Source organism: Vidua macroura, chromosome 1 (genome assembly GCF_024509145.1).
Source record: "Vidua macroura isolate BioBank_ID:100142 chromosome 1, ASM2450914v1, whole genome shotgun sequence".
NCBI classification, from domain to species: Eukaryota; Metazoa; Chordata; class Aves; order Passeriformes; family Viduidae; genus Vidua; species Vidua macroura.
This window is the reverse complement of record NC_071571.1, coordinates 38,559,216-38,577,893: the sequence shown is the minus strand read 5'-3', so window position 1 is coordinate 38,577,893 and position 18,678 is coordinate 38,559,216. Positions and strand designations below refer to the sequence as shown.

Genomic DNA, 18,678 nt, shown 5'->3' with positions numbered 1-18,678 from the left:
GGCAGCCACCGAGGCTGCCCGCACCCTTGGGATAGTGGCCTCGCAGCAGGGTGTGCCTGTCAAAGCCCATGGGAAATGCAGGCGAGTCAACAGCGGGACAATCCAGCCGGGTGCGCGACGTGCCATCAACAAGCCCTTTAACTTCGTGTTTGCGCAGTGCCGCGGCTGCCCTGGCTGCCCACTCCAGAGGCTGAGGCGCGGCACAGTTGTTAGCGGGGACCGCTGCCTTCGGCCTCCGACCACGGGGAATCCTCCTCCTCTCCCGTGCCCGTGTCCCTCTGACAGGACGACCGCGGCCACGGGATTTTAATACTCGAAGCAGAAAAGCGCCGCGGTCCCCGCGCAGCGGCTCCCCGGCCGCCCGCAGCCGCTCGCCGCGCCCGCACCTCTCCTCCCGAGCCCCCGGGGCGAAGCGGTCACTGGCGGCGCCCCGGGGCCCGCCCTGCCGGGCACCGCCCGCGGGGCCGCGGCGCAGCTGCGGGGATCCCGGCTCCAGCGGCGCTACAAGTGGCCGCCGGGGGCGGTTTCGGCTCCGGCTCCGCCGCGGTTTCCCTCCGCCCCGCGCCCGCCTACCGGCGACCCTCTCCGCGGTGCGGAGGGGCCGCGGGGCGCGTTGCGTAACGCGGCGCTGGGCTCCGCTCCGCCGCGCGTCGCTCGGGGCGGCGGGGAGGCGCGGCGAGGCGGGTCGGGTCGCCGCGGCCGGAGGTGAGCGGTGGCGGCGGGGCGGGCGGGGCCGGGCTGGGCCGGAGGGGCGCAGCGCGGCGCGGCGTGTGCGCGGCCCCGCGGGAGGCGGCGGCGCAGGCGGGGGGAATCCAGGTCACGTCCGCAGCCAGACGGCGGCTGGCGGGAGGGACGCGGCGAGAGGCAGCGCACCGCACCGCACCGCGCCCGGGCGGGCGGCGAGCGGCGCGGGGCAGGCGCTCCGCTGCGCTCCGCCGGTAAGTCCCGCGAGTCACCCGGGCTGCCGCTCGGCGGGCAGCGCGCCCGACCGCGGGCGTGGGCGAGTAGGGGGTGCCGGCCCCGCAGGTTGGCGTCCCGGAGCGCCCCCGGGGAACCGCGGGGCGAGCGCGGGGGAGCCGAGCCGCGCACCCCGGCCGCTCACTATATTTAGCCGTCACCCGTGGGGAGAGCGGCGGCAGCGGCGCGCAAACGCTGCCGGGGACAGAGCTCCGCCGGCCCGTCGGCGCGCCGCCCGCCCGGAGCAGCATCCGGGGGTGGCAGGGGGCGAGCGGCGGCACGGCCCGGCGGGGAGGGCAGGGAGGGAGCCGCGGCACCGCCGGTATTCATCACCGCGGGGGGCGGCGGGACCGGGCGGGGGGAGCGGCGGCTGCCGGCGCTTCCTGATTTATTTATGTTTGCAGCATAGGTGGTATTTCCCCGTTAAGAGTTTATCCATTGAAGTTTTCTATTTGACTTTCTAAAGCGGCGGCGACAATAACGACAGAAATCCGCGAAGTTAAAGAGCCAAATGTGTTAATTGTTAACTGAATATAGACGAGGAAGGCTTGTAGTGGGTGGATTGATCAGGCAGCGTTCTAGTAAAAGGGAAAAGGCAAAATTGTCGGCCGGGTGCCGGTAGGAAGGAAGGATCGCACCTGTTCTGGTGAGTGGTAGGAGCTCCATAGCCCCGTGGTCCCCTGAAACCTTGTTTACCCTCCTGTGATCCGGATGGAGGAAGGCAAAACACAGGTTAAAAATGCTGTAATAAATACCAGGTCTGACCAGGAAGGCAAACGGGACATTTTTTTCTACAGTATAAGCCGTGTTCCCTTTAGTATTTTAACACAAAATTCGTGCATTCGAATTGAGCCATCTGCTAGTTACAGTAACATATTTAACGTTTATTTACAGAACTTAGTCTGTCGTAAATATATGCTTGCATAATTGATAGACTGGATATTTTTGTAAAAAATGGTTTGTTTTCCTTTTACAGTTCAGTACTACTTGTGTGTTGAAACAATTTTCTAGATTTTTTGGTTCCTGTTTTCCCTTCTGAATAAACATTTGAGAAGAAAAACCAAAACAACAGAGCAAAGAGTTTGCTCTTTTACAAGAAATTTCTGTAATAACAAGGTAATTTTCAGGAGATTTTACCATAATCAATGCAGTTGCATTCGTTAGTTGCATTGCCTCACAGAGAGGCTTGAGTTCTGTCCCTTACTTTGAACTCTAAATATCACAGCTATCTGAATGCATAGCCATTTTTAAAATGAAGAAGCTGGAGGAAATCACTGGAAAGTATAGCTCTTCGCTTTCTCATAGGACAGCTGTTCAAGGTGCAGTAACAACAAAACTTGTGTATATCTACTTCCTTCCTGACAAGGCTTTTTTTCTTTTCTGCCAACTGGCATGAAATCACCCTTCATATTAATCCCAGGACCCTTAAATTAGTCTCAGCCTTCTTCCAGTTTATTTGAATTGGTGACCTTTGGATGAGCTGGTGTGTTCCATTGTTACTTGCTAATGATGGAATAATCTAGTCCTGACGTACCAGTTGTGAAACCAAGGGTGCTGCTGCTGGATGGGAATTCAAATGTCTTATGGCTCCATGGTGGAAACACAGGATTTAGCTGTGGTTTTCATTTGCTTTTAACTCTGTGGACTCTGATTTCCAGAACTGAAAGGGCTCAAACCAAAGTCTTTTAGAGTTGATGGAAAATCTGCGATTGATTTTTACTGGTTTTGGATAAAGTCTTGTATGAGCTGGTGTTGAGCACATCATGGCTACTCCAAATTGTTCAGTCCTTTTGAAATTCTTTGCATATCCAAGTCACTATGTCAATTTTTTTGTGTGCTGTCTCTTTGTGAGAATGTTCTTTTGCTTAGTAGAAAGTGGTGGTGTTTTTATTTGCTGTCTTACATACTACAGCATTAATTTTATTATATGATAATTTCCTATTCTGTGAGGATGACATGGGTGATTTTGGAAAAATTGAAAGTGCTTTTGTTGAAGGCTCCTTTCACTGAAGACAGATTTCTTCAGGTATTTTTCAAAGACCTTGCAGTAGTTGGACATCTGAAGTCATAAGACATGCTTTCTCTTGATGACCATGTTGTACTTCCCTAGTCCAGTATATGGTTGTTTGCTGCCTTTTTTTTTTTTTTTTTCTTACAAATGTGAGGGGAAGAAAGTTGTTAGTGATAACAGATACTGGTGTTCTGTGAAGAAGCTTGCAGAATAACACATACCTGTGGTTGGCATATATCCTCTCTTGGCTTCCCTGTTGTTGATGATGAGCAGGTTTTTTCCCGTTGGCTATATGTAAAAACCCAGCCAAGAGAAAGCAGGGAGGAGAAGGACTGCTAAACTTAAATCATGGAAGTTTGTCAGAGTTTGTCTAGTGTAGCCTGTCTTGAAATTTGATTCCATTTGGAAGGGAGTCAAGGGATGAAACCTCAAAAAAACCTCACCTGATTTGAGGCAGGACGTCCTCCAGCAAGAATCTCATTTGCCACCGGAAGGGTGAGACCAGGAATTTTGGCTTCTTGGAAAAGGAAATTCTGGAGCTCATTATCTCTCCATCATCATATTCTGGTTTACTGATTTGGGGTTTGCTTGTTACTAAAAGTTGAAGAAGCCAAAAGAGACATGCATGTGAAAGAAGCTCAGGTAAATAGCCTGAGATGAGGGAATGCAGGAGAAGCACAATTACTGGTGAGCCCTCATGCCTTGGATTTTCTTCTAGGACTTGGAAAGTGCTAATTTTCCCAGCCAAACTAATTTGCTCTTAAATGAGAGATGGCTGTCATGGCAGAAAGCAGAGCTGTACTGCAAGGTGCAGGGTAGCAGTGCAGAGCTGCATCTTTTCTCCATCTTGTCCTTTTTCCTGTGGGATTTCCAAAACACATGAGAATCTGGCCTCTGGAGGAAAGGTGGAGATAGTGCTGGGGCACTCTCCACCTACCTGCAGGGACTGAGGCAGCACATCCATGCCATGGGTTTGCAGAGATTATGGCCAGGATCTAAATGTGTGAATTCTCTGTCAGAAAGGGTCAGAGGATCAGTCAGGAAGGATTTTCCTGATAGTTCTACAGGTCATCTTTGTTCCCTTCGTTCCAGATATCAGAAATGGCTATGTATGTGGTCCTAGATTCTCTCCTGCATGGCCTCATTTAAGTAAATAAATAAAAGCTGTTTGGCAACTCTTCAGGTATATGACAGAATTCTGCCAAATCACCAAGGTGCTTTCCTTCTATCTGCTTAACTGAAAGAATGCCTCTGGGTGGGTGAGGAAGTCTTAGTCCAAGGAACTCCTTGGCTTAATTTATCCCATCAAAAAAGCTAACAGAATGATTCACATGGCCACTAGTGTGGCAGTACTGCTGCTGTCATTTTTTAAACTTTTCGTTAATGGTGCAGTGGAGAAATAATCTCCCTTCTTAGGGATGAACTAGGATTTTATGTATTGTACAGGGATAACTAAACAAACAATGCATGTGTTATGAGAGCCTTTGTCATTAAAATCAAGGGCAGACTATAAATTTCTGTGTAAAGGTTAAACAATTGTATTCCTTTAATTCTGTGTTATTCCATCAGTTGTATGTAGTCCAAGAGGACATTCTGAATAAAGTAATTGAGTCTTGCATAAGTTGTTTCTCTCATTTAATTCACAACATGTGAATGAGATTGTTTCCACTATTCATCACAAATACTTAATTTAAATATGGTCATGGTAGGGGGACAACGCCAGTAAAAAGACTGGTTGGAAAAGTTGTTACTGTTGTTAACTTTTTCAGTGTATTGTCACACTGCCAAAGTGCATGTAAGCCTGAAACTAGAGAGGAGTGAATTGAAAGCAAATAAAATGGTTTATTTGACATACAAAAGTTAACCTGAGTCTTCCATTTTGAATGCCTTTGGTCATAAAAATTCTCATTTTACTCTAACCTATTTTAGCTTATTAGAAATTAAATATCCTGTGAAACTAGTGAACTAATGAAAGAATAGAGGATTAAACCACAGTTTTAAAAACAGTTTATATACTCAAGTGTCTTAAATATAGAGAAGCTGTAATAATTTTTACTGATGAACTAAAATACTCTTATGTTATTATTAGATTATATGCATGAAAGTGGTGTGATGATTCTAGACTGCAGAACTGTTCTGTGTCCTCTGGTGAGCCCAACTCAATAAATTAGGGTTCTGGTTTTCCATTGGAAGAAATAAAAGGACTGGTTGTCAAGCTGCCTAACAGTAAGGTAGAAAACAGAGCAAGAAGATCAATGTCTCATCAAGTGTATTTAGAGTCAAAGCAAGTGTAAGTCTTTCTTCTTCTGGGTGAAGTTGGTACACGTAGAACCAAATCACTTGTGTGTTCGTATACACAATGTTTTATCTCAGGCAGAAGTTCATGCTGCTCACCTGCTTTTTTTTTTTTTTTTTTTTTTTTTTTTTTTTGATGTTTGAGTGTCTTCTTGGATACTTAATGGGAATTGTTTGGCATGAACTGCATGCCACAGGTACAGCACCAATGTTGTTTGACAGTAAGATGTGCTTTGCAACAGCTGTAGTGTAGGAAAATAAAGGAGCTCTTTGAAGAAAATTAGAAGTATCTGTCAACTATGTAAGTAGTTGGATCCTTGAACAATTACTCACTAACTGATATCTGAGTGACATGCATATGGATGAACCATTCTCAAAACATTTACAAGAAAAATATTCTTCTGTGGATAAGAAGAGCTGTTTTCATCACCATTGCAAGTTGGCTTCCTTGAGTTGTGTGTCATGTTTGCTGTCATCTACATCTGTACAAGGTTCTTGAACTGTGGGCCTTTTCCTTTCTTACAGTTTCATTTGTAGACCTTCACATCTTTCTTCCCCTGACTTGGTCTTGCACCTTGGTCCCCTTTAGTATCCTGTTATCTCCACAGCTCCCACTCACTACTTTGCATTGTTTCTCTTGATTCTGCTATACCAGCTCTTTGCCACCTGCTCCAGCCCAGCTGTACTTTGGTGGGTGTGAAGTGCTGCTGCTTGGTTCCCTACCAGTGGAAAGAGTGACCACTAATAAATTGAAGCTATTTCAACTTTAGCATTGTTTTTTTCCTCTGACCTTTAGCACAAAAACTTTCCTGGTTCATTTGCCTACCTTCTTGCAACTTTTGACAGGTAGGATTGCCTTCATGTGATTTTATTCTGTTTTCTAGCTTTACATTAAAACAGTTTTATTTCCATGATTTACTAACTTGTCCCTGGCTCTGTTTTATTTTTAATATTTCATACATCTTTAAAAAAGATACGGCATGTTTGTGTACAAGGTGCTTCGAAGTATAATTATGAGCTGTAGCATTTATGTATAAGGCTTAAAATAACTGTGTTTCTCCCTTCAGGAAATTGAAGAGGTTTATCTTGAGCCTTCTTTTATAAATTAGGTGTCTTAGTTTCCATACTGCATTTTTTTCTCATTAAAAGAAGATAAGGTGAAATGCATTATCCAGTTAGATAAACAGGGAAAGGGTTTGTTCAGGGTTGTATCCATGTAATTCCAGAATATACATGACCACACACGTAGGCACTAAAAGAATATTCCCCTCCAGAGTATTTGTGGCAAATTTAATTTTTAAAGCAAAATAATTACTTCAATTGAATATTAAAGTATAATTTTATGTCTAAAAATATAGAGAAAATTGTGTCTGGAACACAGAGTACTTCCTATGTAGTGCTGAACTGCGTGTATTTTGTGTTGTGTTGGATTCACTGATGTGACTTACTGAAGTGATTTAGTTAATTGAAATTCTCTATGTGACCAGAATAGAACAGTTTGGATCCGAGGACTTGGATCAACTATTTAACTGCGATAATTGCTGATTATTAAGGTTAAAGAAAGGAGAAGAAATACCAGAATTAGAGTTTGATATGCAGCTTTAATTCAGGCATCTTTGAATATATGCAGGTAAACTAAGCTTTAGATGGTATTGCTTCGCTTTTCAGGGTGTTTAGCCCTATGTAATAATTGTCATCCTTGAAAACTACACCTCCTCTCAACTTTATTTGAAACCAAGAAACTTGAGATCAGATCACAGGGAATACAACTGGTTATGTAGAATAGTGTGAGCATGTGGTCCTTGCCTGTGTGTTACACATGTGCAACAGTAATTTTTCACTGGTTGTGAATTTTAGTTGAAAATCACCTCTACACCATGAAGGTATCTAACCTGATTTCCCAACTTTGTATTTAGTTGTTGCAAACTGTTTAGCTCTCTTTATTTCTCTTGCTTGTCCCTAGTCCCATGCCTCAGACACCTCGCACTTTTCTCCTTTGCCAGAAATGGCAGAGGGATGCTAGAGACATTTCATTTTTTTGAAGAGTCTTATGCATGGAGATAGCATCCTTGACCTTCTTTCCCCTCAGAACGTCCTGTCAGTTGCTCCAGTTCTGAATCTAGCCAATGTTGAGGGCAGCTGCCATGCACCTGATTCTTACAGGGTCTTCTTGCCACCAGACAGGATAAGCCAATGACAGGAGTCCCACTTGCCGTTGTGTTGGCCAGAACCTGTGCCTCTTAACTTTTTGCATTACTGAGTATTGAGTTCTTTGGGGTTTTTTTTTTGTCCTCAGTCCCACTGCCATTTGTCATCTCCCTCCTTGGCACCCCTACCTGGCAGTTCTGCTGGCTGTGTATGGAAGCACTGATCCGTTCTGTGAGACTTGGACAAAAATGGTGATAGCCTCTGTAGCCTCCAAAATGCGCGAAGCCTTCTTTCTTGCCCGAGTAAGTTGTTGCACAAGATACCATCTTGATGGCAGCTGTCTTCATTTGCATTGAACTCTGGGAGAACCCAGGGACTGCTCTGATAGTCAAGCCTCCTAGGAAGCCTGTGTGCTTTCATCCTCTGCCCAGAGAAGATGAATCTTACCTGCTGCCACTCTCAGGGTAGGATGCGGGGAATGCGCTTGCAGCCATTCTGGCCATGACTTTCCAGTGGGTGGATGGTGGGAGTGTGTTTTGCAAGGCAGAAGGATCTTCTACTGTTATCTCTTCAACAGACCTCATATCAAAGCACTCTCTTAGTTTTGGGAAGTGCTTTCTGTGCTTGGAGGTTAGGCACGAACGGGAATAGCATGACCTGGGGAAAAGAAAGTGCCGGATTCTATAATTCCCAAGGGAGGAAGGGCTCTGGTCATGCTGTCTCTATAGAGCAGTTCCCTGAGCTAACTATCCTCATCTCTCCATCCTGCTTGCAGTGACATGGGTAAGTCTCCTTGCTTTGGCTCTGCAGTGGCTTCTCTTCAGTGCCACTTTCCCTGCATGGAACCATGTACATGGAAAACCACACATATATAGAATATGTTCCCTTCTGTTTTCAGATGGTTTAACATCTGAAATACCTGATAGCTTGTAAATTCCAGAATCTGGATGAAACTTTTTTTTCCCAAATACTATGAGAAATGGTTTGTGAAGTTAAATAAACTTAGACAAGCCCCTCTACCCCAATTTCCCTTTTTGACTAGACCTTTATTTTCACTGAGACAGCAGGATTCATCCTTGTCATAAGGTCCTTTCTTGCCAAGTTACAGGTTCTCTTCCAAGGAATAGAATTCAAGTAGTTGAAAGAAAAATAATTTAAATTTTTGCATATAGAAAAAAGCCCAACCCCAAACATTTCCTTTGCTACTTCTGCAGAAATAGCATGACTCTTTGTACGGGTTCCCCGGAGGCATTGTGACATCTCCATCCTTGGGGATACTTAAAAAACAGGTGGACATGGTCCAGGGCAACCTGCTGCAGGTGACCCTGCTTGAGCAGGGAGGTAGAATGGACAGTCTGCAGAGGTCCTCTCCAGCCTCAGGCATTCTTTGACTGAAACTTTCTGAAAAGGCTTTGAAAGAGAATTGCAGATCACTTTGATAGAGCTGAGTGAAATACAAAATAATTTAAGGTAGATTCATTCAATGGAAAGTGTAGAGCACACTTTCAAATTAAGCTGGTCTGCCAGGCTTGCCCATAATAAATTCAGGAGAGTAAAAAAAAAAAATTATAAATTTTTACCAAATTAACAGAGCAAATCATATTGCTTCTGTCTACACAAACAACTGAAGTGCCTCTGTAACTTTAAAAGGTGCTATAAATGCATTTTCCATGCACAGATTAGAGTTATGAGCTTACTTAAAACTTAGAAAGAGAATTCATGCTCTCACCTTTGCACATAAGAGGCCAATTCTCAGGATCATTGCCTTTGATCCCATAGAAAGAATCATAGGATTAGAAAGGAGCCAGGACTTGCCTGCTGTTTAGTAGTAATTTTCTGATTATACTTTGCTCATACAAATGTAAATGTAAAGAGCCAAATTTACGTAAGCAGACTACTCTGTGAACCTTTGCCCTCCCCTCTCCCTCAAACTTTGCTGTCCAGTTTGGCTCCCAGTGCATTTTCAGAAGTCTCTTTCTAGGGTTACTTGTCTCTCTAGAAAGAAGCCCAAGTTCTGAAAGCAAGAAAGTGGTGGAATTGCAGCCACAAAACCTGAACTCAAGCAGTCTTCGCTCTCCCATTACTGCTACACCTGCTCATGAGGCAGCCCTGTGGGGACCAGTGTGGACACTGGCTGGCAGCCAGGTGTGTACCAGACATCTCTTTACCTTTGCTCATAGTTAGAGCTCATCCACAAATGGCAGCTAGAAATTCATGCCAATAATATAAGTTCACATTAGTTTGACCTGTGTTTTACAATAACAGTGCAGGCTGCATTTTTCCTGAAAAAAAATATTTTCTCAATATTTTTAACATAGTTTATTTCCTCAGCTTTTTTTCCATAAATCAGCAATTTATGGTGGAGAGAGAAGGAAAAGGGGAATTGGATTGCTGACAGGGTATTGCTTGCTGGCTGTGCAAACATAGTGTGCAGTAAGACAAAAAGCTTGGCCTCCTCTTTGTGGAGTTCAACTCCAAGCCTCTTTAAAACGTGACTGTATAAATCTAGCTGTAGTCCATTTTGATGATCACTAGTCTGCAGCTGAATTAATTATTTGATGGTGCAAGAAAGATATGTAAAGGGAGACCTTTACTACTGAAGCTCAGATCTACAAGATCAAATCTACAGACTGATTTTCTTTTCTAATGTTTTCTTGCTAAGTGTTTGCTTATACATCATGCCTAATCTTGTCAATATTTCTTTAGGTCTTGCTCCTTTTAATAGCTCTGGATGGGTAGAACATCCCATACTTTTTCAAAGATCTCATGGAGTCTGTGAAATCTATTTGTGTGAGCATGGGCAGCTGAAAGAGGCAAAGGCATTGTGAGCCCTGCACAGTCTTAAGATGGTCTGTGTTTGGAACATGAGAGTAGTATGGCATTACTTTGTTTGCTTTGGAAGGTAATCTAATCTAAAAGAGCTTGAAACAATTTGCAAATTAGGATTGTGGAAACCTCAATGTCGGGTTTTTCTCTTCTTTAAGAGGAGAAATATTTAAACCCAGAAAGAGCATTAGGCAAGGAGAATTTGAGAGATTCAACCTGGCAGAGGTTGCAAGGCATGTGATAGAATAGGACTGAGCTTTACTTATTGCTGTGTGAAGTTAAGATTGGCAATCTCTGTTCGGAGCTCCAGATTTCACAACACTTGGGTGATGGTGTAACAGGAAGAAGGGTGTGGGCAAAACTACAGAGAGCTACATATGAGTAATTCAAGACCTCACCTGTTTTCCCATATGGAGAGCAGGACAAAGTGGGGAAAGCAGATGGACAGATCTGACAGAAGTCAGAGTTTAATTGCTTAACTTTTGCTGAGCTTATCTGTTTTGAGGATAATCTTCGGGATTCATGTTTGTTACATGCTTTTTCCATTTTTTTGGAGGATGCATTTTGAGTCAGAAAAAATGATATCTGGTGTCACACCTTTTATATTCTGTCTCAGCATAGCAAATCTGAGCTACTAAGTTATAGCCAGCAGATGCCAGCAGTCTTTTTGGTACTATACTGTTAGTTTACTTGGATGTGTTTTCTGCAATGATGTTCCCAGTGGTGAACAAGCTACCTTTTTAATAATATCAAAGGAGTGGAATTACTGCCTCATTTCCGTGTGAAAAAGTCTCAGTCAGTATTACAAGCAGATTATGACCTTAAGTAGTGCCCAGAAGGGAAAGATCAGAAAGAAAAAGCAATGATCCCAACAATAATTTAAAAAATTGGGTCAGCATTACATATGTTAAATAAATGCATGTCTTCCTGCAATGTTTGAAACCGAGGTCAGGACTCCAAAATGAAACTTAATGAGATTGTCTTCAGTGGCTATTACGGCTGGAGAATGGAGAAAGGCAAAAATAAAGGTAGGTGATACAAGCTTGCTGTTTTCCAAAGCCCAACAGTTTTGTGAGCAAAATTATCTGCTTACAGGGTGTTTTTAAGATGGAAATAATTTTATCTACAGTGCTAAATTTGGAATCAGTATACCCAGCCATCTGCATCTGTGTATATGGCAAGTCTAATACCTTAATTTGGGGATTAAATTTATACCATGCTCTTATGTGTTTTTCTTCAGACCTTTACCTTAGGTTTTGGTTTATTTTTTCTTTTTCCATTATAATGTGGAATCTCATTGTTGAATATTGTTGCATTTCATGTTTACTGATATCTTTATGAAAAACTTGGTGAAAGTTTGTGAAAACTCAAGGCTCCTTATACTCCTATATGTCAGTGGATGCAATTAATGCTCTTCTCTTTGTAATCCAAACTAATGTCCTCTAATCAACATTATGTAATTCAACAAATAGAGCAAAACCTACTGAATTAAGATACTGTATTGTCCTATTATCTCTGGTTGTGCAGCATAGCATGTATTTTTATATCTTCTGAACATTTTGTAGATCCATAGCTGAATTTCTGGGAGTAAATGCATTGTATTTTTTAGTTAATGAATTTCACTTTCTTTCAGCACTTATGTTCAAGTTATGTTTCTGCTGAATTACACATTGTTAATTAAGAATAATTTTATCTCTTTGGTTAACAGAAGAAATTGGGGCATTATTAGGGTGTTGGCCTTACTGTTTCCACAACAGGTTAGCTGCTTTGATCTGGCTGTGTTGACAGTAAAATTGGGTCTTCTGCTTGGACGTGTAGAAGTATGTGTTTGGTTAGACTGTTATCAAATTGGAGGAAATTACTAGAATTGGTAAAGTGAAGACAGGCACAGTAATGATAAAAGAGAGAGAGAAAATTAAGCAATGCAGGGTCACTCAGAACACTGTCACTTTGCTGATGTAATTTGTGGCTGTAAACAGAGGTCATGGTGTCATGCTGCAGCTATCCCAGCTCTTCTCAGTTTTGTACCATTTTCCTGTAGCTCATACAAGCCCAGTCCTAGAACACTACTGAAGCCCCCTCTTCCATGATAATTTTTGGTATTAGTGATATGTTCTAGTTTTGAACACTAAATGCCTTTGACCTAATTTAACTCTAGTGTAACAACATTGAGAATATGGGGCATTTCCATCATGGAAAGGAGGAAGGAAAATACATTGAAGTATTTCCTTATTTAAGTGTAATATTTTTCCTTAGTTAAACATATGCAATAATATAAAGCAAGATACAGCAAAAATAGGGTTCAGTGGTATTTGCCTAAAGTAAGCATATGCAATCTTATAAGCGCTGTGTGGCATTTTAGATTTTATTTAATTTTCCCTTTAAGCTTCAGACTGGAAGTTAAAGTGCCCTAAAGGAGTCTTTATTCTAGTTGAAGTGCTCTGATTGCACTGATCTTTTCTTCTTTTTCCTTTTCTTTTTGGTAGTATTTTAAGGTTTGTGGATTGTCAGGGAAGAAGTGTCATCTCTCTTATTAAGAGCATTGGCAGCTAAAGCTACTTGGTGCCTTTTCAGTGATGTTAACAGTCACCACTCAGCCAGAAAAGGAGGAGGACCTTGCAGAATTGCAGGTTATATGCGACCCTAATTCAGAAGTGTGTCTGTAATTTAGAAAACTTGCAGGCTAGGTTGTGGGATCCATGCTGTGGTTTGCCATCTCACTGGCTGTTTGGTTCTTCTCAAAAGAAACACTGTTTAAAATGTTACAATAGCTTTTGTGAAACTTGTGATTTAAAATCACAAGTTAAACTTAATTTAAATAAAAAAATCCAAACTGTGACTAAGTATATGAAGATTGTAGGTTGGTCACAGCACAAGAGATTGCATTTCAAAGACCAATGCTAGGAGAAGTAGACAGGGAAGAAAGGGGGGAAAAGCAGCCCTGTCTCCATGTCAGAATTACCAGCTTTTTTCCCTCTAGTTGCTTGGTACCCCAGCTGGGCAGCACTCCCCAAAATGGGGTGGTCATACCTGGGTTTGAGCAGAGGTGTCATGGTAGAACTTCATGGTGCTTTTCAGTGCAAAGAAATCTAATGGGACTCTTTCATTCTCATGAAATTTTCAAATACATCCTGATATCCTTAATTTCAGACTGTAGCACGTCAAATAAAGAGCATTAGTCCTAACATTTGGACAACGCCCATTTCAACTCGAACTTTTTCTAATACTGCAGTGTGCACAAAGAAAGCAAGTTAGGTGCTTGGTTTTTCCTAGATTCACATAATTCCTTATTGTTTTTAATTTTATTTTTTTTTTAAGAATCCAGCTTGTTCTAGTATAGTCCTTACAAGGAAACATTTCAGAAGATTAAATGAAAAGTCACAGTTCCAGTGGAGTATGTTTACGAGTATGTCTTAGAGTATGTTTATGAGTATGTCTTTAAGTCCTGTTGTTACTCCAGACCCACCACTCTCAGCTGCTGCAAAGTCATAAGGATCACTAGATTCAATTTAATTTGTCTTCTAAAACTGCTGATGAGCTTCACAGGTGTCTGGGTGGCTCTGCAGAATGGCTGGAAGCAAACTGTTTCAAGCAAGAGCCTTAAAGGTGGATGTAAGCTTATTTTTCATAATTCTCATTCTGTCATCATACTCCCCTGAGGAACTTTTGGATCCTAGTGATGGTTTTAGAAATGTATAAGGTAGCATTAGAAATAAGATGCAAATGGAAGTAGCAATAATGAAGGAGAGACTATTTCACCACTGTCGGTGATCGTCTGGAGATGAATTTCCTGACTTTAAATTCCCAAAATGCTAGGAAGTCACCTGATAACATAAAATAAAAATGAGCAGTTTGCATCCCTATTATAATTATGGTGTTAAATTTGTGCTGCTTTCTTGCCTGAATTCCAATATGTTTGGTCTGAATTGTTTGTAAGGATAGAGTAGTAATCCATCAAGAATGACAAAATTACCGTGGTTTGTTTGTGTTGTGTTGTCCAAATAAAAATCGCTTTTCTGTTTGTACCTGCATATATTTAAGACCGAATTTACCTATTTGTATGTTACCCATTTGTAAATGGTGCTTTACAGTCATATGAAAAGAGATACGGTCTTTTCAAGATGTTCCAACATATTTTTATATAATTATGTCTATTTTCTATAGCTTTTCTGGTTTTTAACACTTAATTAGGAGAAATGCACCTAAGTGATTCAATTTTCAGTGCTGTCTGGTTACCCTTGTTAGAAATTATTCTTTAACTCTGTATGTTTGCTTTTTTGAGGATATCATGACTCATTATTTACTCATGGGTAATCATCTTTAGTAAACAGTGCATCTTGTGAGAGCTAATACAGAGCTCTGTGTGTATCAGTTAGAAAGAGACCCTTCAAATCAAAAGTTCCTGCCAGCTGTCACCTCCTCAGCTAATATCACCTCATAATATAGAGCTAGTCACAAATACAGAAGTAGTGTTTGTGTTTCGAGAAACAGGAAAGGTTGCAAATAAACCAGGGCTCAGTAACATGTACGACTCCAGGGCTGCAGCAAAATATATCAGGGCATATAATACTCCAGATTTCTATTTTTTCTGGCATCTTACTGCTATGTTTAGTTACTATTGTATACATTTCAATTAATGGATGCAACAAAAAATTGGCATAAAATAGAATAACTTAATCTTGTTTTTTTTTTCCTGCTGTGGGAAGAAAATATACTTTGTATCTATTACCAGTTCCTTTCCTTAACATACTATCCTAGGTTTAGATTTTGAATCATTCCCTGGCTGACTAAGTGATGACTCGCTCGTTTTGTCTCCTGTTTATAAAAGAAGTGAAAAGATTTAGCTCATGAATTTTTCATACAGACTACAGATGTACTGGCTGGGGCCAAATGCTGTCCTCAGTTACAAGTCATAGTCGCCGGTGAGCTGTCAATGGCAGTGCTGTGAACGTATTTCAGCATAGTACTGAGATTTAGATGTTTTGTTTCTAGTGTGCATATGGGGGTAAGAATTTAGGAGATGGTAGATAACTAGATTATAAAAATAGATAGGAAGTAGAGGTTCATTTTCCAGTCCAACATGCTGCTGCCAGTACTGAAGCAAGAGTAAAACCATTACTCACTGCCCTGCGGGGGCTGCACCCTGCAATGAATGAGTACCATATTTTAAAATATCCAGTAACATTATGAAAAACTGAAGTCGAAGCAGAAGTTCAGATCTTAATTAGTGAAACTGCCTTTCCACCTTTGGTGCTCCCAGCCAGAAAAATCTGATTATATTTTAAACTTTCCCAAATGGACTTTGCCTTTTCCCTTCTTAGGAACTGCCTATGAAACCAAGAGCAAGGAAAGGTGTAGCGCAGAAGGCAGCTATACTTGCTGTCATAGCCTGGTTTCAGGTTGGAAATATCCCTCTGAAGTTTTACTGTATTCTTTCAACCTCCCTGTTTTTCTGTACTTTGAAGTTAAAAATGAAGTTAACCTTTGACCAAGAATTTCAAAATCACCCAGTAGAAAGCCCTTCCCTTTCTGTTGCCTGATAAATTAAAAACTCTCCTTTGCATATAGGACTTAAAAAGCCTCTGCAGAAAAGATGTGAGGCTTTATTAATTCTGAATTGCAGTTTTGCTGGATTATTCTCTTTAGGAAGAGGCACCTCTTCCAGGTGTTTGAAGCTCTTCCTTCCTTTTGGACCTGGAGAATAGAATACTGGGCAAAAATAATTAGAGGGAATATGTTAGCAGCACTGTTGTGATGTAAAGACCTTACCTGCAGCTGGGGTCTGCCAGGTAAATGAAGATGACTGTCAGCCTCACCAGCTCAGCATCTGATATAAAAGAAGAACCAACACAACATCTGATATAAAAAGAACCAACACAAAGAAAGCTAAATGGAAATATGCCCCTGCCATGTGTTTTTTGTGCTGTAATAAAAAAAAAATCCCTTTGTGCTGAGCTTAAGGTTGTTTTTTTCCCATTGATTTTCTCATTCAGCATCTATTTTCTGAAAAAGGGCAGAGCATGGGCCATTGCTGGTTTCATGGCCCTCTCCAGCTAGTGGGCATAGGAAGTCTCAGCCCCTGTACTAAATTTCAATAGAAAATGAAGAGCATTGTCTGGTATAGGGTAGATGGTATATTTAATATTTGAAATTCCAGTCTACTTCCTGCATGGGCATCTTGCGGTTTCTGAGTGAATCTGTTAGCAATTTCATAAATTTCTGTCCTCTTGTAAGGTTTTTTCAAACATTTTTTTTGATCCTGTGTCAGGATGGCTCGCAGGGGCGCTCGTGGGCTCTGCTCTGTCTATGGGAGGATTTTGTGTCAGGGGGGAGCTGGGTATTGGTACCTCCTGGCCATGGCACCATGGGTGCTCCATGAGCTTGCGCTGTGCCTGCCGCTGCCTTACATCCCCCTCTGCGCTCCCAGCAGAAGGCTTCACATGGAGGAGGCTTTCTGTCAGATGCACGGGGTAGCATCAGTGGCATGGTTCAGCAGACCTGCAGTTCTGAGTGAGAGGGGGAGATTTCCAGAGTGCATCATGGTCTGTAGAGCTGGGTGAGTGGTCAGAGCTCTCTTGCACCCATAGGTAGTCCAACAAGCTCTGCAGTGTTGTCTGTGCATATAGGCTGAATGTTCCTGCTTCAGGCTGGGAAAGTCAGAGATTCCTGCTCATGATGCAGCTCTGAAAGCATTGGGGTAGGATGTTTTTAGTACCTTTTCGGGAGGTGATGTGTACCTGGAAGGGACATTCTTCTAATGGAGGCACTGTTGTTTATTGTGGGATACACAGGGAAGGCAGGTGGGACACGAACTCCTGAAGTACTACCAGGATAATGCAAGATAGGTCTTTTAAGGGAAATCATAAACATGTTTGGCACATATACACAATAAAGTGTCTCTTGTAAGACTCATTCTTCCAGTGTTGCCTAATCAATTTGGTATGCTGTTTTTGAAGGTTTGATTTCTTTTATGCCTTGTGTCTCCTTCTGGTATTCAGATGTCTGGCTGGTGAGGCCTTTTGATGCTATGTGTTGTATTTATAGCCCTTATGAACTTGTCTTGCAAAATCACTAGATTTTAATCACTTGCTTCTTTAAGAACTGAATCTTAAATATGCAGACTCCTTGGCACTTAGACAGCTTTATTTGTCTATCAAAATACATTAAAGACAAGTCAGTTTATCGGAGCTGGTTATCTTGAAAGGGTTACTGATTAAGTTATCAGCTTTTTCCAGGGGCAGCACAGAGGTGAGTAACAGCAGATAGATGGACAGAAAGATTGGAAAAGAATTATTAAGTATCTTGGAGTCATAAACTCCTGTTTTAGTAGAGCAAGTCTATCATTATCTGTCTTGCTCTTTCTGCGGGAAGTTCTGATCTCTCGAAGGCTGCTGCTGAGTGCCATTTTGAAAATCTTCTCAGGGATAATTGCTGTTGCGAAGGTAGATGTTCACACATTCTAGAAGATGCCTGGGATATAAAAATGGTGATGTCTCTAACTACCCATTTCCTTGCTTTTTCTCCTATTTTCCTGAAATTTTGAAAAAGAGGTATTAGGGAATGATGCTGGTAAAATGGATTGACTGCGCTTGAGTTTTTAAATTCCATCTTTTCTTTGTTTCATCTTTTGATTTCTTCTTTACTTTGAATGTCCTGGATTTTTCTTTACCTTTTAAAATTATTTTCTGTGGAGAGTTAAAATTCTCAGGTTTTTAGACATGGGGTATGAACTGTACTAACTGAACAAAGAACAGTTCCTATTGAAGCCTGTATGTGTGGCAACATGAACACAGAATGGAAGAAAATAGGGTATTAAGAAGGAATCTCAAAGATGTGATAAGTCCCCCTTCTTTGCTACTAAAATACCTTAAAAATTGAGAGAAAGCTGATAAGGCAGTGTGTTGAAGATAGGCAATATACTGTATAAAAGCAGAAGTTTAGCTTTCAGCTTACATAATAGACAGGGGAAAATGTCACTCCAGATTATATTAGTTGCACTAAATGCCTGTCTATTAAAAGCAATTGAGATTTTTTTTCCTGCTGTGCTGGCATATAGAGCTGCTGTCTGTTGTGCTGTAGCATTCAACCAACACAATTTCAGCTATGTTGATTTTTTCCCCCCTGAAACTCTAGGTCTGTCAGTCACTTCGCAGAACTTACTTGGAATTATGGATATAAGAGTTGTGTGACAAAGAAGCAGGCTGCTGTTTCATCAGTCTCTGCTTTTCAGTGTATTTTCTTAGGGCAAAGCATAATTTTAAGAGTTTTGGAATGTCAATTCTTAAAAGTGTTGTGCAGGCAAACTGCTACTTATGCTAATTTTACTAGGTAAATTTTGGGGATTTTGATCCTTAGCATTTATATGCAGTGGTAAAAATATGATATGTTTAGTTTAAATTTTTAGAGGCACAGTACTTGAAATGGGCTGATGTAGCATTATG

General features: G+C 41.7%; 1 protein-coding gene across 3 annotated transcripts in view; it reads left to right on the top strand.

Annotated features, from left to right (window-relative positions):
• The first annotated feature begins 625 nt into the window (after positions 1-625).
• THRB (thyroid hormone receptor beta) overlaps positions 626-18,678 on the top strand; it is a 155,643-nt gene continuing 137,590 nt past the window's right edge. For 2 of the 3 annotated variants that reach the window (XM_053982749.1, XM_053982767.1), the window contains exon 1: positions 626-705. The gene's annotated coding sequence lies outside the window, so the exon portion shown is untranslated. Of the gene's footprint in view, positions 706-865; positions 939-18,678 lie in introns of those variants that run through there. The other variant, XM_053982758.1, reaches the window with a different exon arrangement.